General features: G+C 44.0%; 1 long non-coding RNA gene across 2 annotated transcripts; it reads right to left on the minus strand.

The window, feature by feature from the left end:
- Positions 1–4634: 4634 nt before the first annotated feature.
- On the minus strand, positions 4635–24612 carry LOC139273807 (uncharacterized). Of its 2 annotated transcripts, none has more exons than XR_011595377.1 (6): positions 24527–24612; positions 23658–23744; positions 21638–21752; positions 19171–19254; positions 8376–9413; positions 4635–7428 (listed from the first exon to the last, which is right to left on the minus strand). It is a non-coding gene; the product is annotated as an uncharacterized lncRNA (long non-coding RNA). The 2 variants fall into 2 exon arrangements; XR_011595376.1 differs by having other exon boundaries at positions 4635–7457.
- Between the last annotated feature and the right edge of the window lie 1590 nt (positions 24613–26202).

The raw sequence follows: 26202 nt of genomic DNA on the forward strand, positions 1-26202 counted from the left end.
AGAATGTCCTTCCTCAGGTTAGGAGACCAAAACTGTACACAATACTCCAGGTGTGGCCTCACCAATGCCCTGTACAACTGTACCATTCAGATATTATTCTGCCTTCCTGTTTTTGCCACCAAAGTGGATAACCTCACATTTATCTACATTATACTGCATTTGCCATGCATTTTCCCACTCAGCTAACCTGTCCAAGTCACCCTGCAACCTCTTAGCATCCTCCTCACAGCTCACACTGCCACCCAGCTTAGTGTCATCTGCAAATTTGGAGGTATTACATTCAATTCCTTCGTCTAAATCATTAATGTATATTGTAAGTAGCTGGGGTCCCAGCACGGAACCTTGTGGTACCCTACTAGTCACTGCCTGCCATTCTGAAAAGGACCCGTTTATTCCTACACTTTGCTTCTTGTCTGCCAATCAGTTCTCTATCCACATCAATGCATTACCCCCAATACCATGTGCTTTAATTTTGCACACTAATCTCTTGTGTGGGACCTTGTCAAAAGCCTTTTGAAAGTCCAAATACACCACATCCACTGGTTCTCCCTTGTCCACTCTACTAGTTATATCATCAAAAAATTCTAGAAAATTTGTCAAGCATGATTTCCCTTTCATAAATCCTTGCTGACTTGGACTGATTCTGTCACTGCTTTCCAAATGTGCTGCATTACATCTTTAATAATTGATTCCACATTTTCCCCACTACTAATGTCAGGCTAACTGGTTTATAATTCCCTGTTTTCTCTCTCCCTCCTTTGGGAGTGGGGTTACATTAGCTACCCTCCAATCCATAGGAACTGATCCAGAGTCTATAGAATGTTGGAAAATGACCACTATTTCATCCACTATTTCTAGGGCCACTTCCTTCAGTACTCTGGGATACAGACTATCAGGCTCTGGGGATTTATCGGCCTTCAACCCCATCAATTTCCCCAACACAATTTTCTGACTATTAAGGATTTCCTTCAGTTCCTCCTTCTCGCTAGACCCTCGGTCCCCTAGTATTTCTGGAAGGTTATTTGTGTCTTCCTTAGTGAAGACAGAACCAAAGTATTTGTTCAATTGGTCTGCCATTTCTTTGTTCCCCGTTATAAATTCCCCTGATTCTGACTGCAAAGGACGTACATTTGCCTTCACTAATCTTTTTCTCTTTACATATTTTTAGAAGCTTTTGCAGTCAGTTTTTATGTTCCCTGCACGCTTACTCTCATACTCTATCTTCCCCCTTCTAATTAAATCTTTGTCCTCCTCTGCTGAATTCTAAATTTCTCCCAGTCCCCAGGTTTGCTGCTTTTTCTGGCCAATTTATATGCCTCTTCCTTGGATTTAGCACTATCCCTAATTTCCCTGGTTAGCCACGGTTGAGCCACCTTCCCCGTTTTATTTTTATGCCAGACAGGAATGTACAATTGTTGAAGTTCATCCATGTGATCTAAAATGTCTTCCATTGCCTATCCACCTTCAACTCTTTGAGTATCATTCGCCAGTCTATCCTAGCCAATTCACGTCTCATACCATCAAAGCTACCTTTCTTTAAGTTCAAGACCCTAGTCTCTGAATTAACTGTGTCACTCTCCAACTTAATAAAGAATTCTACCATATTATTTTACAACCCTCTGAGAGAAGAAATTCTTCCTCAGCACAGTTTTAAATGGGTGGCCCCTTATTCTAAGATTATGCCCTCTAGTTCTATTCTTCCCTATCAGTGGAAACATCCTCTCTGCATCCACCTTGTCAAGCCCCCTCATAATCTTATATGTTTTAATAAGATCACCTCTCATTCTTCTGAATTCCAATGAGTAGAGGACCAACCTACTCAACCTTTCCTCATAAGTCAACCCCCTCATCTCCAAAATCAACCCTGTGAACCTTCTCTGAACTGCCTCCAAAGCAAGTATATCCTTTCGTAAATATCGAAACCAAAACTGCATGCAGTATTCCAGGTGTGGCCTCACCTATACCCTGTACAACTGTAGCTAGACTTCCCTACTTTGATACTCCATCCCCTTTGCAATAAAGGCCAAGATTCCATTGGCCTTCCTGATCACTTGCTGTACCTGCATACTAACCTTTTGTGTTTCATGCACAAGCACCCCCAGGTCCCGCTGTACTGCAGCACTTTGCAATTTTTCTCCATTTAAATAATAACTTGCTCTTTGATTTTTTTTCTTCCAAAGTACATGACCTCACGCTTTCCAACATTATACCCCATCTGCCAAACTTTTGCCCACTCACTTAGCCTATATATGTCCTTTTGCAGATTGTTTGTATCCTCTTCACACATTGCTTTTCCTCCCATCTTTGTATCACCATAAAACTTGGTTACATTACACTCGGTCCCTTCATCCAGGTCGTTAATATAGATTGTAAATAGTTGGTGTCCCAGAACTGATCCCTGCGGTATCCCACTAGTCACTGTTTGCCAACCCGAGAATGAACCATTTATCCTAACTCTCTGTTTTCTGTTAGTTAACCAATCCTCTATCCATGCTAATATATTACCCCCAACCCCATGAACTTTTATCTTGTGCAATAACCTTTTATGTGGCGCCTTAACAAATGCCTTGTGGAAGTCCAAATACACCACTCACTTGGATCCATGCTTTGATATGGAACCTGTTAGGTATGGCCTCCTTGTCTCCCACCTTCAGCTTGTAGCTGATTTTTATACAGCCATGGCCACTTTGTCCAGACAAAGACAGACTGATATTTTTTGTTTTTGGCCTCCCTACAAGCTTTCTTTGTTCAGTACTTAGTGGAGGCCTTGAAACTGATGACCATTCTCGCTGTAAGGAAATCCTAATTTGATCAGCATGCTCTTTACTTTTAATATTAATGCCTCTGGCAGGTAGCAATGTGTTTAACTCTATCCTGATTATTTCAAAGTTGGTTTCTCTCTGGAGAATGTGTCATAGCCTTGATGGTTTAAAAATCTGTCTCACCTGAGCCACAGTAGCCATTTCATGTTGTGCTGTTGTCGATAACTGAGCACGTCTGAGACTCGTTTGTTCACACACACACACACACACGAGTATCTTAATATCATGCCATAACATCTGATCCAAGCCATTCTCGGGCTTTCAGGTGATCTTATCAAAAGATCGTAGGGTGTCTGCAGATCTTTGCTCATCTCCCTTTGCATGGTCCCGATGTCTCGGGTAATGGCCAAGCTATCAAATTCAGTTTCCTTATTGTTCAGTATAGGCAATGAGACAAACACCCCAAGAAAAAGCTTATCAATTTACTACACTTCTCTGACTTTCACAAGAATTTACATTAACATTAGATTGCACCCAGGTGATTTATGCCAATTCACCAAATATCAATGATTTAAAAAAATTCCCATTTGATGGTGTAATTTTCCTGGTTTCATCTTATATCCTCACTCATGTCCTCTCATTCAATTTTATGGAGTGTTCACTGGGCCCCAGAGGAACTTTACTGTCTAATACAATATTATCATAATATCTTAAAATATAGATCAAACATTCCCACTTGCTCCAAGTTTCAACCCATTTTGTTTATTTAATTTTATTTAAACGAACCTCTTCTTGGACCTTTTATTCCCCAAAATATGCTAGAGAGCACATCAGTCTGCAAGATGAAGGATGTTAGTTACCTTTAACACAACAACCTTCCCCCCCAAAACTTCTTCCTGAATACATAGTTTGGACGGAACCACATAGACTTGACCTTTTCAAAAATAAAACTTGATTATCCCCTTAAATTTCAGCTAAATTTCCCTTCCCATGTGCTTGACCAGCAACTCTTATCAATTTATATCATCAATTTTAATTTTACAAAAAATTATGCCCAGACTTTGTGATTTTACAAAGAAGACAAAAGTAACAATTACATTTGGATGCAAGCTATTTATCTTCCCCTTCGACCAATGTGTCTTGAAAAATAGGATTACATAGGAGAGGAAGCAGAGTTAACGTTTCGGGTCGATGACTCTTCGTCAGACCTGGAGAGTGTTCGGAAAGAACAGATTCTTAACAAGCACTGAAAGGGGGAGGGAGGGAAAGAACAAAAGGGAAGGTCTGTGATAGGTCCTACCACCAATCACATCTTCCCCTCCCCTCCCCTCTCAGCATTCCAAAGGGACCATTCCCCCGCGACACCCTGGTCCATTCCACAGTCACCCCTAGCACCCCTCCCCTTCCCACGGCACCTTTCAATGCAACCACAGGAGATGCAACACCTGCCCTTTTATCTCCTCCCTTTCCACTATCCAGGGTCCCAAACACTCCTTCCAGGTGAAACAGCGATTTACTTGTACTTCTTTCAATTTAGTATACTGTATTCACTGCTCACGATGTGGTCTCCTCTACAGCGTAGATTGGGTGACTGCTTTGCGGAGCACCTCTGTTCAGTCCGCAAGTGTGACCGAGCTTCCGGTCGCCTGTTACTTTAATTCTCCACTCCATTCCCACTCTGACCTCTCCATACTCGGTTCCTACACTGTTCCAATGAAGCTCAATGCAAACTCGAGGAACAGCACCTCATCTTTCGTTTAGGCACTTCACAGCCTTCGGGACTCAACATCGAGTTCAAAAATTTCAGAGCCAACCTTTGGCTCTCTTTCCGCGCACCCGCCCCCCCCCCCCCCCCGCCCCCCCTCAGCCTGTTTCTTTTTTTCTCCTTGTCTCTAATGGTAGTTGGTCATTATCCTGCCATTCACACCCTATCTTGACTCATGTTTTTCTAACTCCTGGCATTGCCATTTGAATTTGGGCCATCATCCATTCTGTTTCTCTAATCTCTCCTGTCTTCCAACCTATCACAGACCTTCCCTTTTTTCTTTCTTCCCCTCCTCCTTTCAGCACTTGTTAAGAAACTGTTCTTTCCAAACACTCCAGTTCTGATGAAGGGTCATCGACCCGAGACTCTGCTTTCTCTCCACAGATGCTGCCTGACCTGCTGAGATAGCCAGCATTTTGTTTTTATTCCAGATTTCAGCATCTGCAGTATTTTACTTTAGGATTACGTAGGATATACAGCACAGAAACATACCATTCGGCCCAACCAGTTCATGCCGGCATTTACACTCCACTCGAGCCTCCTCCTGTCTTTCCTCATCTAACTCTATCAGCACAATCCTCTATTCCCTGTTCCCTCATATGCTTGTCTAGCCTCCCCTTAAATGCATCTATACTATTCGCTTCAACCACTCCCTGTGGTAGTGAATTCCACATTCTCACTACTCTCTGGGTAAAGAAGTTTCTTCTGAATTCCCTATTTGATTTCTTGGTGATTATCTTATATTTATGGCCTCTAATTATGCTCTTTCCCATAAGTGGAAACACTCTCTCTGTATTTAGTCTATCAAAATCATTCATAATGTTAAAGCCCTCTATTAGGTCACCACTCAGCCTTCTTTTTTCAAGAGAAAAGAGACCCAGCTTGCCTATCCTTTCCTGATAGGTATACACTCTCATTTCTGGTATCATACTTGTAAATCTTCTTTGCACCCTCTGTGTTCTAACCAAGGTTTGATGTAAGCTTAGCATTACTTCACTACTTTTCCATTCTATAACAATTCAATTTTATAATAATTTATCCCAATAATTGGACATTGCCCAATATGGTAGTCTCTGGATACGGCATAGTCCAGAGACACAAGTCTACATTTTCTTCAACATACGTCAACAACGTTAGAAGCACATAAAAACACTGTGGCCTTCCTGTGGAAAGCACAAACCACTGGTCTTTAGTCTTTTCTTATCCTAATGTAATATTTTGAATCTAAACATTCTATGATGAAAAAATCCAAGTTCCCTCACCGCTCTCATCTTCCATTACTTCAATTGACAGATTGTACCAGTAAGGATTTGGAAGATATTTACAACAGATTCTAGATGTTCTTAGAGTTGGGATCATTCTCTATTTTGCCTATTCGAGGAGTTAGATAACAGACTTTCTCCTGTGCAGATAGGACTGGGTTTTGTGATCCTAGGCTTGTTACTGAGACCTTCCCTGGATACCAAGGCTAGGAGCGGCACACTGGAAGGTATGGGGAGCTGGAACTTGTCCATAAGAGTAACCAAAGGTATGAGAACTGAAATAATCTAGTTAGGAAGGAGAAAAGGCCCCAAAATGGAGCAGTCGGTAACAGGACAACAATTTGTCTCCTCTCATCATGGAGACATCAAATATCAACAGACTGTTATTTGAAATATCAAAATATTAAACTCCAGCCCAGTTACAGGGGTTATTAATATCAGCAGAAACAAAATCCACTGTCAGAATGAAGATGATTCAGTCGGGATGAGATTAACAGCAGCAATAACAGCAGAATGTAACCCTTGCAATCACTTGTGAACTTGTTGGTGTCTCAGCAGGTAGGGTGACTGAGCAAATCCCTTTCCACACTTAGAGCAGGTAAATAACTTCTCCCCAGTCTGAATTCACTGGTGAATCAGCAGGTTGGATAACTGAGTGAATAACTTCCCACACTCAGAGCAGGTGAACAGCCTCTCCCGGTGTGAACTCACTGATGTTTCAGCAGGTGGGATGATTGAGTGAATCCCTTCTCACACACGGAGCATATGAACGGCCTCTCCCCAGTGTGCACTCGCTGGTGTTTCCGCAGGTCAGATGACTGAGTGAATCCCTTCCCACACTCAGCAAGTGAACGGTCTCTCCCCAGTGTGAACTCGCTGGTGATTTAGAAGGTGGGATGAAGAAATGAATCCCTTCCCACACTCAAAGCAGGTGAACGGCCTCTCCCCAGTGTGAACTCGCTGGTGTATCAGCAGATTGGATGATTTAGTGAATTCCTTCCCACACTCAGAGCAGGTGAATGGCCTCTCTCCAGTGTGAACTCGCTGGTGTGTCAACAGGGTGGATGAACAAGTGAATCCCTTCCCACACTCAGCACAGGTGAACGGCCTCTTCCCAGTGTGAACTCACTCGTGTATCAGCAGGTTGGATGAACAAGTGAATCCCTTCCCACACTCAGAGCAGGTGAACAGCCACTCCCCAGTGTGAATGCGCTGATGAATTTCCAGTTCAGATGGGTAATTGAATCCTTTCCCACAGTCCTCACATTTCCACGGATTCTCCATAGTGCGGGTGTCCTTGTGTCCCTCCAGGTTGGACGATCAGTTGAAGCCTCGTCCACACACAGAACGCATGTATGGTTTCTCCCCGCTGTGAATGGTGTGATGTTTTTCAGGCTGTGTAACTGGTTAAAGCTCTTTTCAGTCAGTGCACTGGAACACTCTCAGTCGGGCATGTGCGTAGCAATGCTTTTCCAGTCACAATGATGTTTGAAATCTTTTCCCACAGACAGAACAAACAATTCTCCTTCCACAGTCAAAGGCCGATGAAATTCAGGTCCTGAGGAATCGAGAGAATCTGTCAGATCTTGACGTGATGTTTTGTTTGAGTTTCCCATCTGTAAATCTTCCCTTCTAATACCTTGTAAAAGGAGATGACAAAACTCATCACTGTAAGTAAAGGACAGAAATTCAGAACAGACCATTCTAATTTCTATGTATCATTCTTTCCTGTTTCTCTAAACCTGTAAATCACCATCCCACACATTGTCCCTCCGCCCTGTGCTGAAATCCAAACACATCGCACAGCTCAAGACTGTTTATCCTGCACCAAGTCTGGCTGGGTTCAGTGCTACAATCACTGGTTCCCCTAACTCTCCACCCCTGAAGATGCTGACTCTGGCTGGGTTCCATTCTACACTCACTGGTTCCCCTCACTGTCCACCCCTGAAATTGCTGACTCTGGCTGGGTACAGTTCTACACTCACTGGTTCCCCTCCCCCCCACCCCCGGAGATGCTGACCTTGGCTGGGTTCAATTCTGCACTAACTGAATCCCCTCCCTCTCCTCCCGTGAAGGTATTGACTCTGGCTGGGTTCAGTTCTACAATCACTGGTTCCCCTAACTCTCCACCCCTGAAGATGCTGACTCTGGCTGGGTTCAGTTCTACACTCACTGGTTCCCCTCACTGTCCACCCCTGAAATTACACTAAGCAACTAGAAGAGAAGTGGCAGTGAAGTAACTGGAAGAGAAGTGGCAGTGAATTTCAGTTCTATACTCACTGGTTTCCTTCTCTTTCCTCCCCGAACGGTGGCTCGGTTCCGTTCCACATTCACTGGGACGCTGAAGCCCTGCCTACTAATGGTCCCTGTACAAACATGGCCGCATATGCGCTCTGCTACTCAGTGCATCACGATGGTGGTGCAGAAACCTTCCGCTGTGCTTTACAAAGCTGGCGGCCGTCAGCTTGGGCCTGTCACCAGGAATAAATCCCCGGAGCTGCTAACGCGGGACCTGGAAGTTCTTCGTCAGGGTTTGCGGCCTATACCAGGTCTTCATGAAGCATACCCGCCGTGTGAGCTACTCACCTGCGTCTCCGGCTCTTCCCGTTTCCATTCTTCGTCCGGCTCTGATCAAAGTGACACAGTGCATGCTCCAAAAACCACCTGGTCCTGTGCCTGTGCAGTGCGAATAGGGTACATTCTCCCCCGCGGGCTATGCTGGGTCACAGTCCCGCCATTGAAAACCCCAGTTAGTGAATGGGGATTGATTTTCTGTGATCTGATTGAGTGAAAATTAATAAATCATACACAAAAAACCCCAAATGAACGGGCACTCTGCCACGGGTCAGTTCTGGATGTGATTAATAACCCCTACAGCCACTAGCGTATCAGCAGGTGGGGTGAATTTATTTCCATACAGTGGGTATTGAAACAGCTTCTCTCCAGTATCAGTGCGGTGATCGTGCATCAGCTGCTTTGAACTTTGAAAGTTTTTCTCACATTTAAAGCAAATGTTCTCAATGTGGATAATCTGGAGTGTAAACAGTTGGGACAACGGAGTGACTACCTTTCCACATGTGAAATATCTAAACGGTCTCTTCCCGGTGTGACTCTGTTGGTGTGTCAGTAAATGGGTGTAGTCGATTGCATCGTTTTCCACGTACAGAGCAGTGAATGGATTCTGCTCATTATGAACATGCCAGAGTGTCATTTGGTGAGATGAGCGAGTGAATCTCTTTCCACACTCAGCTGATAAACGGCCTCTCCCTGATGTGTTATCACCTCAGACGGGCAACTGAATCCGGATCCAGTCCCCACATTTACACTATCGATTCTTCAGGTTGAATCTGTCAAATTTTGACGTAATGTTTGTTTTGAGCTTCCCTGCTGCAGATCCTCCCCTTCTAATACCCTGGAAATGGTGGTTACAAAAGTTGTTACTTTAAATACAGGATAGAAATTCAGAACAGACAATTCTGGATTCTATAAAACATTATTTCCCCTCCTGTCCCTGATGTCTTTTCTGTGGGAAATATAGAGGTGTGAAAGAAGGCAGCAGATCGGACTCAGGCCAGAACGAAGATTCCTTGAATGAACAATTCATAAGGTTGTTTTGCGATTTACCTGTATGAGGTTAAAAAACAACAAATGAAAAAGAAGGCATCTAGTGACACGGGCGTTGTTAATAGTGGTTTGTAATTCTAATCACTATCTCATAAGCCTAACATTGTAACCCGAACCCCAGCTTCTGACACCAGCCTCAAAACCCATCCTTAACCCCAGCCACTAAACACTAATCCTATCCCCAACCAAAGATTATTGACAGGGCTCAATTGAGCCAAAGACCTGATAAAGGAAATGTTTGAACCAATTATCATGTTTAAAGAAATAGTGCAATGTATGTTAGTAACAAGAGATTAAACCAACAAAACCATCAAAATTAGTAATGAGAATGACAAATATCATACATTTCAAAGGCAATTACAACCAAGCCCTAAGCTGCCAATGGCATTGAATCAAGTATCTCCTGAACTTTGGGCAAAGCATAAGAATCATGTTGGGCAAGTACATTCTGCAGTACCCCATCGGGTACAATTGATAAAGAACGCCGTGTTACCAAGCATTAGGCAGTACAGACTGCCTCCAGAGGCAGAAGATGGGATAGAGCCAGTCATTTCTGCATTGTTGGAACAAGGAGTTTTAGAAAAGACACAGAGCCCGTGTAACACTCCGATACTGCCCATACCAAAGGTTAATAGGCCGAATGAATGGAGATTTGTGCAAGATCTGAGAGCTATTAATAAGATAGTAGTCCCTATCACCCCTGTGGTACCGGACACCAACATTATACTATCTGCTATACCACCAACAGCAACTGTCTTTACTGTAATAGACCTGTGTTCAGCTTTTTTCTCTATCCCGTTAAATCAAGAAAGTCAGTATCTGTTTGCTTTCACCCACAAGAAGCAGCAGTACACATGGACCAGGTTGCCCCAAGGATACACCGAAAGCCCCGCAGTATATGCAGCAGCAGTAAAAAGAGACCTCGAAGACTGTTCATTATCAGACCAGTCTGTACTGCTGCAGTATGCGGACGATTTGCTTGTGGCTTCTAGCCACGGATACAGATGCATGCAAGATTCCCTGAAACTGTTACAGCACCTATGTGAAAGAGGGCACCGAGTGTCGTTACAAAAGTTACAATTTTGTCAGACTCAAGTCCAGTACCTGGGTTTTCACATATCTAAAGGGCAGAGGCAGCTAGGACCAGAAAGAATTCAGACAATTATCGAGAATGGGATGCAGTCCTAAGAACAGCTGCCCTAAATGATGCCCCACCCAAGGTGGAGTGGACCCCAGAGAGAGAGGAGGCATTTAAACAGTTAAAGAAAGCCATTACTAATGCTCCGGCGTTGGGACTTCCGAATTATGGTAAACCTTTTCAGATGTATGTGAATGAGAAAGAAGGATTTGCAACAGCAGTACTAACCCAAGAACATGGTGGGGGAAATAGACCAGTTGCTTATTATTCGGTTTTGCTGCCTCCAGTAGTAAGGGGAATGCCAGCATGTCTACGTGCTGTAGCTGCTACTGCGGTCATGGTGGAAAAGTCGGTACCTATTGTTTTGGATCATCCATGTACTGTCATTACAGCCCATGCTGTGTTATTACTTTTGAATTCAGCTGCCACACAACACTTTACAGCGTCTCGAAGAACAGGTTATGAAGTATTACTGCTGTCACACCCTAACTATACCTTTCGACGTGCACCAGTAGTGAACCCAGCCACCTTCCTCCCTACTAAAGAAGTAGAGGATCCAGACCAGCATGATTGTCTGTTAACGGTGGAAGTAGCCACCTTACCAAGACCAGATTTGCTCACAGAGCCCATGGACAATCCTGATCTTATTCTCTGTACGGATGGATCATCACATAGGCCGTCGGATGATTTGTTTTTGGCAGGCTATGCTATTGTAAATCCCCACGAAACTGTTGAAGCATTCGCCCTACCTCCCGGAACCTCGGCTCAGGCTGCTGAATTGTTTGCCCTCACTAGAGCTTGTATAATAGCTAAAGATCATACTGCTAATATCTATACTGATTCTAGATATGCATTCGGTGTGGTCCATGATTTTGGACAACTGTGGAAAAAGAGAGGCTTTATCACCTCTGGTGGAAAGCATATTAAGCACTCTCAACTGGTGCTTAATCTATTAGACGCCATTCAGTTGCCAAGTAAGGTAGCCATTATCTAATGTGCAGCTCACACAACCGGTGAAGTATCAGTAGGAAATAGGAGAGCTGACAAAGCAGCCAAACAGGCCGCTTCGGCACAGGCAGACTGCCTTCAAGCAGTCTCAGTTTCCCCTCCATAGGTACTTGACATCCAACAACTTAAAACAGCCCAACAACAAGTTACCATGCAGGAAGGAAGAACTTTGGAAAACCAGGGTTGTTTTCTAAAAAATGACATTTGGTATCACCCTGATGGGCGAACTTTTTGCCCCTGTCTCGCCTAGCACACGGTCAGGCTCACATGGGCAAAGGAGGGATGATACATGCTATTAATGCACAGTGGTATGCACCAGGAATAACAGTAGTAATTGAGAAAGTTGCTAGAACATGCCAAATTTGTCAACAAAATAACAGAGGTAAAAAACCTGCTGGATATGATCATCTACCCCAACCAAGTATGCCCTTTGAAAATGCCCGAACAGTAGTAAAAATTCTATTTAAAGAAATAGTACCAAGATATGGGATACCTATGGGAATCAACAGTGACAGGGGAACCCATTTCACCGGAAAAATAGTGCAAAACCTTGCAGAAGCGTTAGGGTTCCAGTGGAAGTTACATATGCCATATCAGCCACAGTCCTCGGGAATGGTAGAAAGAGTAAATGGGATAATAAAATCTACCCTTACCAAGGTATGTCAGGAGACTGGACTGAAGTGGCCAGAAGCCTTACCATTAGTATTGTATACAATGAGAAACCAGAAAAACCGAAACACTGATTTCACACCACATGAAGCCTTATTGGGAAGACCAATGCCTACTGGCGTAAAACCACCACTGGCAGATGAAAAAATAGCATTAATTTGGAATGATGAAAAATCACTAAAGTATGCTCAGGCCATGTGTGAAATAGCAAGAAGTCTGCATGAACAAATAAAGCAGACACAGGTGCCCCCGTCGGAAGGAAATATGCACCCTTTCAGACCTGGAGATCAAGTGTTAGTAAAAACATTAAATAAAGAATCCTTTTCTCCTAGGTGGAAAGGACCGTATCAGATAATTCTCACAACACGAACCACTTTGAAGTTGGAAAAGCACCCGAACTGGGTGCATGCAACCCGCTGTAAATATTATTTCCCCGACGAATTACAGCCGAAGGAAAAGGCATTGAACCAGGACATACTACGGTCGCCCGACTAAGAAAACAGCCATCTTCTCGCTGAAGAACTGTACCTGCTCTTATATTAAATATTTGGACTTGAAAATATTGCCCAAAATTCACGGACGGATGTCAGAGCTCATTTGTGTGCCAGTTTGGGCCTTTATTATTTGGGTCACTGTTACTATCGTGTGGACGTGTTTTTATTGTAATGACTTATTTCAAGAGTGGTATAGAAACAAACAAGAAAGGGAAGATGGGAAGGGACTCTTGGAAAAATTATAAATGGACGTTAGGTATACTGATCATTTTAGCGACAGGGAACTCCCGGCAGGAGGAAGAAGTCCTAAAAGAAGGAAGAGTATGGAAGGGAAAGTTGTAAGGTAGGGAATTTTACGGCACGATGTGAGGCATGTGGAATGAAGGAAGAAAGAGGGGAGTTCCAGTTTATAATGGGGAAAGGGTATCAGTTGTTCATAGAATACCAGGCCGATGTGTGGATGAAGTGTACCCACAGCACGGGGAAAAACAAGAGATGGGGGTACATAGGAGGGCCGGACGAGAGAAAAGACTTCCTCCGTTATTCATATACAAGTATGGTGGTAGAAGGGCAGCGGATGTTGTGCATGAATAACACCCCGGTGAATGGAGGAGACCCATTTGTGGTAAAATGGTCAATAAAAGAATCCGGCCACCCAGAAGACCGAGACCCGGGACACCTAAAAAGGATACTGACCACTTGCATCCCAGTGGTAAGATCCCCAGGTGTATTAAATCTAACAATACGAATTAAATATCCCCCAAAGAAAGAAGGTGGTTGCCACACAACCAGTGTTAAGGTATCTTTTGAAAAAGAAAGACCCCAAAGAAAGAAACGGGATGTATTAGAGACTGTGTTAGGTGGAGTGGGAGCAGGAATAGGAGCATTGAACTCCATGGATATCGAGACCCTACAAAATAAAATCCAGGCCGTCGGAGGACTGGTAGGGGAAGATATAAAAATCAGAAATGCCTGGGATGAAGGATTACAGCAGTACTGAAGCTTTCTATACACCCCATAGTAATCGTAGGTGTGGTTATGCTTGTATTATTAATAATCCTTTGCGGAATGTGGATAAAATTAAAAAATGTAATTAGTCAAGTAATAGGCATGCTCTCCGAAATAGAAAGAAAAGGTATATACATGAAAGGAAGGTTAAGTCGCTTAGAGGAAAAGGTTGATGAAGACGAATATCTCCAAATGCGACCCTATCCTGAAGGGTATACACCCACTTTTGCTCAAGAAGAGAATACAGGAAATTGTGTTGATCTAAAAAATAAAAAGATCAACAAGGAGGGAATTGTGGAAGAAAGAATCTATGAATCTATGGCTTATGGAAAAGGGAAGGGTTAAATTCTGTTTTTGTTATGCTTAAAGAAATAATAGGACTAGAAAAATAGCCACGCTTTTTTAGCCTTGAAACTTAGAGATGCAATTAAATGACCATCTGGTATTAAAAGGGAGTCTCCTTTTATTCTGATTATCAGACTGTGAACAGAGAGAAACTATGCAAGGACAGATAGAGTGTGTACCTTCCGAGACGACCTTTGTACTCGCGGGACTAATGAATAAGATCATTTTCTATTTCTGTATTCAATTTCTGTATAAAGATAGGGACAATTTGCTTGTACAGCAGAGTTTTGCCTTGGTACGGTCCAAGCAGGCTCTCCAAGATATATCTCGCTTTTTAAAAATAAATTCTCTCGAAGTGCACTTCTGAAAGTCTCCGCCTGAGTTAATTTAAGCTAAATATTTCCTCGACACTGAGGATCGAGTGATTCGGTCAGAACTTGATGCGAAGTTTGGTTTGAGTTTCCAGTCTGCAAATCCTGCCCTTCTAATACCCTGGAAAGGAGTTTACAGAAACCATTACTGCAAGTACAGGACACATTCAGAACAGACAATTGTAGAATCCATGGAACATTCTTGCCTCTCTTGTTCCTCCAAAGCTGTAAATCCTCATCCCATACACTCTCCGTCCTCCCTGTGCTGAAATTCAAACACATCGCACGTCTGAAGACACCGTATCCTCCACTACCAGTTTTCATCACCAACTCTGTCTGGGTTCAGTTCTACACTCTCTGGTTCCCCTCCCTCTCCTCCCCTGAAGGTGCTGACTCTGGCTGGGTTCAGTTCTACACTCATTGGTTCCCCTCTCCCTCCCCTGAAGGTGCTGACTCTGTCAGGGTTCAGTTCTACACTCACTGGTTCCCCTCCCTCTCCTCCCCTGAAGGTGCTGACTCTGTCTGGGTTCAGTTCTGCACTCACTGGTTCCCCTCTCCCTCCCCTGAAGGTGCTGACTCTGGCTGGGTTCACTGGGACCGTGTAGCCCCGCCCACACTTTGCTGTTTTGCAAAGATGGCCACGCATGCGCTCTACATCTTGATGAATCTCGGTGGCGGCAAACAAACCTGCAGCTTTCCTTTATTAATAACAATAATAAGAATAACTTTTATTGATATAGCACCTTTAATGTAGTCCAACGTCCCAAGGTGATTCACAACAGTGTTACAAGACGAGTTAGCCTAACATCTGTCACAGGACATTTGGAAAAGCATAATTCAGTCAAGCAGAGTCAGCATGTTTTTACGAAAGGGAAATCATGTTTGACAAATTTACTGGAGTTCTTTGAGGATGTAATGAGCAGAGTGGATAAAGGGGAACCAGTGGATGTGGTGTATTTGGATTTCCAAAAGGCATTCTATAAGGTGCTACATAAAAGGTGACTGCACAAGAGAAAAGTTCGCAGGGTTGAGGGTAATATGGCTAGAGGATTGGCTAACTAACAGAAAACAGAGAGTCGGGATAAATAGGTCATTTTCCAGATGGCAAACAGTAACTAGTGGGGTGCCACAGGGATCGTTGCTGGGACCTCAACTATTTACAATCTATACTAATGATTTGGATGAAGGGACCAAGTGTAATGTAGCCAAGTTTGCTGATGATACAAAGATGGGTGGGAAAGCAAGTTGTGAGGAGGACACCCAAAATCTGCAGGGGATATAGACAGGCTAAGTGAGTGGGCAAACATTTGGCAGATGGAGTATAATGTGGAAAAGTGTGAGGTTGTCCACTTTGGCAGAAAGAATTAAAAAGCAAATTATTATTTAAATGGAGCAAAATTGCAAAGTGCTGCAGTACAGAGGGACCTGGGCATCCTTGTGCATGAAACACAAAAAGTTAGTATGCAGGTACAGCAAGTAACCAGGAAGGCAAATGGAATGTTGGCCTTTATTGCAAGGGGGGATAGAGAATAAAAGCAGAGAAGTCCTGCTACAACTGTACAGGGTATTGGTGAGGCCACACCTGGAGTACTGCATACAGTTTTGGTCTCCGTATTTAAGAAAGGATATACTTGCATTGGAGGCTGTTCAGAGAAGGTTCACGAGGTTGATTCCGGAGATGAAGGGGTTGACTTATGAAGAGAGGTTGAGTAGGTTGGGCCAATACTCATTGGAGTTCAGAAGAATGAGAGGTGGTCTTATTGAAACATATAAGATAATGAGGGGGCTTGACAAGGTGGATGCAATGAGGATATTTCCACACATAAGGTGAAACTAGAACTAGGGGACATAGTCTCAGAATAAGGGGTCGCCCATTTAAAACTGAGATGAGGAGAAATTTATTCTCTCAGGTGGTTGTAAATCTGTGCAATTCTCTGCCCCAGAGATCTGTGGTGGCTGGGCCAATGAATGTATTTAAGGCGGAGATGGACAGATATTCGAGCGATAAGGGAATAAAGGGTTATGAGGAGCGGGCAGGGAAGTGGAAGTGAGTCCATGATCAGACCAGCCACGTTCTTACTAAATGGCAGAGCAGGTTCGAGGGGCCAAATAGCCTATTCCTATTTCTTATGTTCTTATGTTCCCATTACACAGTACCAGATCTAAGATAGCCTGCTCCCTGAATGGTTCCACAAAGTACTGTTCAAGTAAACTATCCCAGATACACACGATGAATTCTTCCTCAAGGCTACCTTGGCCTATTTGATTTGTTCAATCAATATGAAGATTAAAATTGCCCATGATTATTCCCGTTCCTTTTTTACAAGCCTCCATTATTTCTTGATTAACAGTGTAGCTATAGACTTTGCCCACCAGTGAGTGTAGTATTTATTCTGTATCTGTCAATCTCTGGTTAGCGAGTATGGCTTTTCCTTTATATCTGTAAGTTTATGGTATGGAAGAGAGGTTTTCACTCTGTGCCTGTCAATTACTGGTAAGTGAGTGTGGGGTTCATTCTGTATCTTTCATTCTCTGGTATGCAAGTGTTGCGTTTACACAGTCCTTGTCATTTTCTGATATGCGAGTGTGGGTTTTACACGCTATCTCTCAGTCTCTGGTATGTGAGTGTGAATTTTTCTCTGTATATAACAGTTTTTGGTGTGTGTGTGGATTTCACTCTATTCTCGTCAGTCTCTGGTATGTTAGTTTGTGATTCCTCTATCCCAGTCAGTTTCTGTTATGTGAATGTAAGCTGTATTCTGTACCCATCGGTTTCTGAAATGTGAGTGTGCATTTTAATCTGTCCATGTCTGGTTCTACTCTGCGATTGTGGGTTTTCCTCTGGCACTGTCAATTTTTGGTATTTGAGTGTTGATTTTCTTTGTGAGCGCGGTTTTACTCTTTATTTTTCAGCGTTTGATATGTGAGTGTAGGTTGTAATCTGTATCTGTCAGTTACTGGTGTGCGAGTGTGCTTTTCACTCTTGACCTTTCAGTTTTTGGTATAGGTGTGGATTTTATCTGTAAATTTCAATCTCTGGTAGGCAAGTGTGGGTTTTACTCTCAATCAATTTCAGGTAATGTGGGCTTTAATCTGTACCTGTCAGTTTCTTGTACGTGAGTGTGAGTTTTATTTTGTATCCATCAGTCTATGGTATGTGAGTGTGAGTATTATTCTGTGAATGTAAGTCTCTGGGATGTGTATGTGGGTTTTCCTCCTGTCAGTTGCATGTTATGTGAACGTGTGTTTTATTCAAGTGTGTGAATGTAGATTTCACTCTGTACCTGTCAGTCTCTTGTGTGAGTGTGTGGCACTTTTTATCTGTACCTGTCTGTTTCTGTTATGAGTGCAGTTATATTCTATACATCACAGTTTCTGTTATGTGAGTGTGGAGTTTACCACATTCTACCTGTCTGTCACTGGTATGTTAATGTGTGTATGTTTTCTGTACCTGTCAATGACTATATGAATGTTGATTTCATTCTGTGCCTTTAAGTGTCTGGTACAGCTGTGGTATTGTGGGTTTGACATTGAATCAGTCAGTCACTTTCAGGTGAATGTTGATTTTACTCTCTACCTGTCACTCTCTGATATGTGACTGTGTGTTTTATTCTGTATCAGTCCATCTCTGGGAAGTGAGTGTGGGTTTTATTCTGTATCTATCTGTTTCTGATATTTGAGTAAGGGTTTTAATCAGCACCTGTAAGTTTCTGTTATGGGAGTGTGGTTTTTAGTCTGTATTTCTCAGTCTTTGGCATGTGAGTGTGGGTATTACTCTGTATCTATCAGTCTCTGGAATGTTTTTTCTGTACTTGTCAGTTTCTGGTGAATGACTGTGGAGTTCACTAACTATCTGTCTCTGGAATGTGAGTGTGAGAATTTGTCTGTAGCTGTAAGGGCCTGGTATGGGAATGTGGGTTTCATTGTCAGTCAGTCAATCTCAGGTACTGGAAGTGATTGTGATTCTCTCTCAATCTGTCATTCAATGTGTCTGAGTGTATGAATCATTATGTTTCTCTCAGTCTCTGGTATTGTTTGTGAGTGTGGGATTGATTATGTATCTGTTAGACTGGTGATGTGTGAGAGTGTGGGATTGATTATGTATCTGTTAGACTGGTGATGTGTGTGAGTGTGGGATTGATTATGTATCTGTTAGACTGGTGATGTGGAAGTGTGGGATTGATTATGTATCTGTTAGACTGGTGATGTGTAAGTGTGGGATTGATTATGTATCTGTTAGACTGGTGATGTGTGAGAGTGTGAGATTCATTATGTAATTGACAGTCTCTTGTACTGAGCTATTCTTGCTCTGTGTGAGTGTTGGATTTGGTTCCGTCTCTACCTGCTGTAGGCGGATGATAGTTTGAGATTATCGATGAGTCTCAGGAGGAGGTTTGGTTCAGTCCATTACCTCCGTTTCTCTGCTCTTGTAAGTTAGCTGTTGGGTTTGAGAGTCAGTGTACAGACACCAGTGTGGATTGACACCGTGTCAGTGTCTAACTGATCGTGGGTGAGAGTAAGGGAGTGAAATTGGATCTGCCTTTCAGTGCGATATGATTGGATTTTGAAATAACATATTATTGTACTACTCCAAGTGACTGTGGGATTCATAATATAACTCTGGAAATTTAGATCACTGTGGGACTGACAGCTTCTGGTGCCTGTGACAATATGATTGAAGTCAGTTCTGTGTCTCTGCGCACGGAGAGTGATAATGTACTTACTGTGGGTGAGAAGGAGCTGTCTGCACTGTTCCTTGTGTTCCGGGTTGAGGAAAGACCACATTTATTCTGGCTTGAAGTATTTTGCTGAGAATAATAATAGGAGAACACTATTAGTTATGATATGGACAGAATATGGAGAGAATATAAAAATAAAGTTATTTATTACAATGCGTTTGTTTGTAATAAAGTAAAGTATCTGGAGAGAGGAATCCGTGATACAAACAGTGTCATTGCCTGATCTCACTGCAGTGCAGCGGCACTCAGATTCCCCACACCAGGTGTGTAGGATGGTTCTATAGTAAGTTATCAGCATCCAGACACAACCCAAACCCAGCACTGGTCCATGAATGGGACCACCCGATTGGCACAGTCCAGGTTTATATCTCCCACTCCCATGAGGCTACCTGTAAAATTCTGAATTCCTTCCTGGAATATAATCACAGGTACCTAGGCTGTACAACAATTGTTCTCAGTCTATTGAATCCAAGTTGAGGGCCTGTGTCATTAACAGAATGTCACAGTGACCGGATCCTGATGTATCTGAGGGAACGACAATGTATCTCTCGATCACCAGCAACACGGTTCTGAGAATTCAACGCACCAAAACAAAATAACCCATTTTTGAAATGTCTCCTATCACAGTCCTCTTCTGGTGCCTGCAATAGATGCACTTTGTGACACTCCTCACATCCTCACTCTCAGGCTGTGTTTCCACTGTTCAATGTCCAAGAATAACAAGCACTGAGATTGGAACTGAATCAGGAACATTCATTACTGATTTGGGGAAAGAAAGCAGCAATGATTTGAAAGAGCGAGGTGATTTACTTTCTCTGTTACCTTACACTGTACACACACAGCCCAAGAATGGCCTCCCCCTTCCCCCATTCACTCCATGTTCCAGAGCTAGTTCCTGCTCCATTCTGCCTCTTACAGACAGCCCCCGACAGCCGCTGAACTTACCCCGACTCAAAGCCCATCTGTGGACACAGTCCCAATGCGATGAGCTGCTGTAAGGAGGCTACTGTTTGCTCCCTTACTCGGGCCCGGGATATCTCCGCTCCCTGATGTGTTCAACGATCATCAGCCCAGCACAGAGGAAACGGCAGCCGCTGACAGAGCTGGAGGAGGGGAGCTCGCCTGGGCCCTTCCCGTCGGTTTAAACACTGTGTGGGGAGGAGAGGAGCAGCATGTATTTAGCACACGCTCAGACCATCTTTTTGTCTCAAATTAAATTAGCAAAAATGGGATTGTTTCGCAAGTTGCTTTTATCACTAATTAAATGGGCCACATTGAGAACATGTTAGTTATCATCCGAATTACTGAAACAACGATTGTGTGAGCCTGACACTGGGGTAAGAGTGCCTAAACTATTCTACTCATTCCGTAGTCTCTGGTGTGTATGTTACCCTGTCAGTTTCCGATAGGCGAGTATGGGTTTTACTTGCATATTATTGTTCAGATACGTGGGTGTGGGTTCCATATTGTACCTGTCAGTTTCTGCTATGTGAACGTGGGATTTATTTTGTACCTCTCTGTTTCTATTATCTGAGTGTGTATTTTATTCTGTACCTGTCAGATTTGGCGGTGAAGGTGAGATTTATTCTGTACCTGTCAGTATCTGCTATGTGATTTGAGATTTATCATGTACCTGTCAAGTTTTGATATGCGAGTATGGGGTTTATTCTGTACCTGTCAATTTCTGAGATGTGAGTATGGGTTTTATTGTGTACATCAGTTTCTGATATGTGAGTGTGGGTTTTATTCTATACCTGTTAGTTTCTGCTATGTGAATGTGGGTTTTATTTCAGCTACTGCTATGTGAGTGTAGGAATTAATATGTACCTCTCAGTTTCTGGGATGCGATTGTGTTTTTTTTCTGTACCTGTCAGTTTGTGGTAGATGTGTGGGGTGTCAGTTTCTGGTATCTGAGTGTGGATTTTTACCTTTATATGTCAGTTTGTGCTATGTGAATGTGGGATTCATTCCGTATCTCTCAATCTGGGGTAAGCGAGTGTGTGTTTCCTCTGTACCTGTCAGTTTCTGGTATGTGAGTGTGGGATTTATTCTGTATCTGTCAGTTTCTGTATCTGTGTGTTGCTTTTATTCTGTACCGGTCAGTTTCTGGTATGTGAGAGTGTGTTTTATCCTATATCTGTGAAATTTACAGATCAGAGACAGCCCCAACAGACAACAGTTTTTAACATTATAGTGGACAAATGTGATTCAAAAATCTTTGGAGTAGAGACGAGCTATTAATACGTTATATAAACCATATTTGTCAGGGGTACAGTGAGTGAGTGTGGGATTCACTCTGTATCTGTCAGTCTGTGGTACAGTGAGTGAGTGTGGGATTTATTCTGTATCTGACAGTCTGTGGTACAGTGCGTGAGTGTGGGATTCACTCTGTATCTGTCATAAATGCAAGTGTTTGTTGTTGCTGTAGAAATTAAGCTTTTCAGTTACTTACAGTGGTTAACATTTACGCAGAAGAAATTGTCAGAAGCAGCCTCGTGGATAACCATCGGGAAAGTGCTATTACTGGTGAGATCACGATTTGCTCGAAGCAAACTTGACTAATAACTCTAGAGGTGATGGAAAAGAAAGCAACATTTGGGGACGTTTGAGCGAGATGAGAAAACATAATCAGCGCGAGGAGCCCGATCAGAGAGCTGGTGGGCAAGAAGCATTGAGCTCCTGTTTACTGCCCGATGCTATTTCCAAAACAACAGGGAAGAACAGTCCCTGGATCTGGGAATTTGAGGAGCACATGGAACCTGGAGGCAAATCATCCCTTCGAGCCTGTTACAAAAGGAACAGGGGGAGGCCATTCAGTCCCTGTTACATAGGAACAGTGAGCTATTCTGCCCCTCGACTCTGTTACATTAGAAACTGGAGTTGACCGTTCAGCCTTGGAATCTGCTTTACAGGAATAGATGGACGCCATTCAGCCCCTCCAACCTGTTACAAATGAACAGGCAGCCATTCAATCCCTCAAGATTGTTGCATAGGTACAGGAGGTGGGCATTCAGCACCTTAGCCTTGCTATAAAGGAATTGGTGGAGGCAATGCATCGACTGGATACTGTTACACAGGAATAGAGGAGGTCATCCATCCTCTGGAACCTTTTACATCAGAATAGGAGGAGGCTATTCAGACCCTCAAGCATGTTACGTAGGAACTGGAGGAGGCCATTCAGCCCCCCGAGAATGTTATAGGAACTGGAAGAGGCCAATAAGCCAGTCGCACATCTTATAATGCAACTGGAGGAGGCCACTCATCCCACCTAACATTACACAGGAACAGGAGGTGGCTGTTCAGCACCTAGAGTTGTTAGACAGGAACAGGATTCTTCCCCTCGAGCCTATTAGATTGGATCAGGAGGATGCCATTCAGCCCTTCCATTCTGTTACGTGGGAAGAGGAAATTCAGCCTCTCTAACATTAGAAAAGAGCAGACCACTCAGCCTTTGATTGTGTGACATGGGAACAGCAGGACGTTTTTCATTCCCTCGAGCTTCTTACATTAGGAACAGGAGAAGACCACTCAGTCCCTCGGGTCTGTTACATAGGAACAGGAGTAGGCCAATTCCACCCCTCGGAACTGTTAACCAGGAACAGGAGGTGGCCATTCAGCCCCTCGAGCCTGTTACAGAGGAATTGGAAGAGTCCATTCAGCCTCTCCTGAATGTTACATAGGAACTGGGGAGGACAGTCAGCCCCTCGAGCATGTTGTATAGGAACTGGGGGAGGACATTCAGCCCCCCGAGCATGTTGTATAGGAACTGGGGGAGGACATTCAGCCCCCCGAGCATGTTAAATTAGGATCATGAGCAGGCCATTCAGCCCTTTGATCCTGTGACATGGGAGCAGGAGAGGGCCATTCAGCTCCTCGAGCCTATTACATTAGGAACTGGAGGAGGCCATTCAGCTCCTCGAGCGGATTACATTAGGAACTGGAGAGGGCCATTCAGCAACTGGAGTTAAAAAGCAATAGGATGACGCAATTATGCCTGCCGGGTCTGTCACATTAGGAATAGGAATAGGACAAGGACAATCATCCCCATGGGATTGTTTCATGGGAACAGGAGGAGGGCATTCAACCCCTCGAACTTGTTACATAGGAACTGGAGGAGGCTATTCAGCCCCTGGAGTCTGTTACACAGGAATAGAAGTGGCTATTCAGCCCCTGGAACCTGTTACATAAGAACTAAAGGAGGCCATTCATCCCATTCTAGCCCGATACATAGGTACAGGGGGAAGGTCAATCTGCCCCTAGAGTTTGTTACATATGGACAGGAGGAGGCCATTAACACCCTCGTGTTTATTACATTAGGAACAGGAGAAGGCCACTCAGTATCTCCAGTCTGTTAATTTAGGAACAGGAGGTGGCCATCAGCCCCCTCGGGCCTGTTACACAGGAATAGGAGGAGGCCATTCAGCACCACAAAAATGTTTAATTTGGATAACCTGTCTGTGATCGGTACCTACTGTGTGTGTGAAGGAGCTGGTTGCACTGTTCCTTATGTCTCAGGTGGAGGAAACTTCACATTTGTTCCAGTTCCTTCAATTCCATGCCTGTAGGAGGAGAAGGTATCTCTGATCATTCAAGAATAGGAGAGGTAGAAAAGACTAAAAGTGATGAATGTAATCGTTCAATTAATATTCATTATGAACATTCACAAATGGAAGCCAGCGAGACAAACAATGTCAGTGTCTGACTCCACTCCAGTACTGCAGCACTCGGCTTCTGCACACCAGGTGTGTTGGGCAGATTTACAGCAATTTACTGACATCCAGACACAACCCAACCCCTGCCCTGTTTCAGGAATGGGACGACCCGATGGAGCACGGACTTTTACACAGCTCAGATTGCTGCTCTCCTCTCCCAGGGCACTAACCGTTCAACCAGAAACAAAGAGCCGCTGTTTAAAACATGTCCTTCACATTTCTCACCCGGTGCCTGCAATAGATGCTCCTTGTATAAATCCTCAGTGTCCGGCTCTGCTTCCACTGCTCGCTGTCCAATGACAACAAACACGGTGAGACTGGAACTAAAGCAGGAACGTTCACTACTGGTTTGGAGAGAGAAAGCAGCAATGATTGTCAACAGCAGATCCTTCCCATTCTGTCTCCCTTAACCGGGACACACGCTGTCCACACACAGCCCGAGAATGGCCTCTCCCTTCCCCCACTCACTCCACGCACTGAGACCAGTTCTTGCTCCACTCCGCCTGTTACACACAGACCCCGACTCCCCTTGAACTTCCCCCGGACTCAGTGCCGATCTCTGAGCCCATCTGCGGACACGTTCCCAAAGCGATGTGCTGCTGTAAGGAGGCTACTGCTCGCTGCCTTACCCCGGGGCCGCGGTGTCTCCATTCCCGGCTGTTTAAACCATCTTCTTCCGCTCACTGAGTGAATGGCGCTTACAGGCAGGGCTGGGGGAGGGGAGGGCGCATGCGCTCTTCTGCTCACTGGAAATCGACTCGAGGGGCGGGGCTTATTCGCGCATGCGCAACTCTGCAATAATTCAGCCTTCAAAAAGCAAAGTGCACTTTTCTCGATTTACTTTTATCAGAATCTGAGCAAAGGAACTGGGCCTGGGGGGCAAGGACAGAGAATGTTTAAAGATGGGGGCCTTGCCCCTTTGAGATGCTCAATTTGGGATAATTCCGTGCAGGGTTTTTTCTCTTCGTGAGCCTGTCCTCACAAAGCAATCCTGCAGAAACATCGGAGGGACGGGGGAGTAGGAGTGTTTGCTGGAACTGTGCAGGAGTTAATATCTGACAGAAACTGTCCCAGTTTAGTTTAATCAGAGTGAAACATTCGGTCACTGAGAGTAATACCGAACGGCCCTGAGCTGCAAGATTGCAGAGAGTACAACAGGCAAGCGAAGGTTAAATATGGGACCTTGTTTCTCTCACTCTCTGACACTGTCCCGCAGTGTGGGATTAATAATGTGTCTGTCTGTGGTACAATATCAGTGAGAGAGGGGACTGCATCTTCTGTCTCTTTAATGGGATCTTTCAGGATAAAACCGGACCTCACAGGTCAGTCTAGAACTGATACTGTGCATGTTTCTGTGTCTCACCGTCCTGCCTCGCACTCCCCTGTCTCTCTCTCTCAGCCCACTTTTCTCTCTCTGTCGCTTTCCCCTTTCTCTTGTACTGTTTGTGAAGGCGGGATTCTGTTATTTCGCGTGATGTGGAAACACTTATGAGTACAACACAATAGGAGCAGGGAGGTCTTACTGCAGTTGTACAGGGCCTTGGTGAGGTCACACCTTGAATATTGTGTACAGTTTTGGTCTTCTAATCTGAGGAAGGACATTCTTGCTATTGAAGGAGTGCGGCAAAGGTTCACCAGACTGATTCCCGGGATGGCAGGACTGACACACTGACTGGATAGAATAGACTTATATTCTCTGGAATTTAGAATAATGAGAGAGGATCTCATAGAAACATATAAAATTCTGACGGGATTGGACAGGTTAGATGCAGGAAGAATGTTCCCGATGTTGGGGTTGTCCAGAACCAGGGGTCACAGTCTAAGGATAAGGGGTAAGCCATTTAGGACCGAGATGAGGAGAAACTTCTTCACTCAGAGAATTGTGAACCTGTGGAATTTTCTACCACAGAAAGTTGTTGAGGCCAGTTCGTTAGATATATTCAAAAGGGAGTTAGATATGGCCCTTACGGCGAAAGGGATCAAGGGGTATGGAGAGAAAGCAGGAATGGGGTACTGAGTTTGCATGATTAGCCATGATCATATTGAATGGTGGTGCAGGCTTGAAGGGCCGAATGGCCGACTCCTGCACCTATTTTCTATGTTTCTATGATACTGTTTCTGTTTCTCTCTCTGTTGCTATACATGACGGTGTGGCACTGTTACTGAGCGTTATATGGAGACACTGATACCAAGTGTAAGACTGATAATGTGTCTGTCTCTCTCTCTTTCGGTGTGCTGTACATGAATGTGTGACACTATTATTGAGCGTAATATGGATACACAGTTCGGGAGTTTAAGACTGATT

Source organism: Pristiophorus japonicus, chromosome 9 (assembly GCF_044704955.1).
Source record: "Pristiophorus japonicus isolate sPriJap1 chromosome 9, sPriJap1.hap1, whole genome shotgun sequence".
NCBI classification, from domain to species: domain Eukaryota; kingdom Metazoa; phylum Chordata; class Chondrichthyes; family Pristiophoridae; genus Pristiophorus; species Pristiophorus japonicus.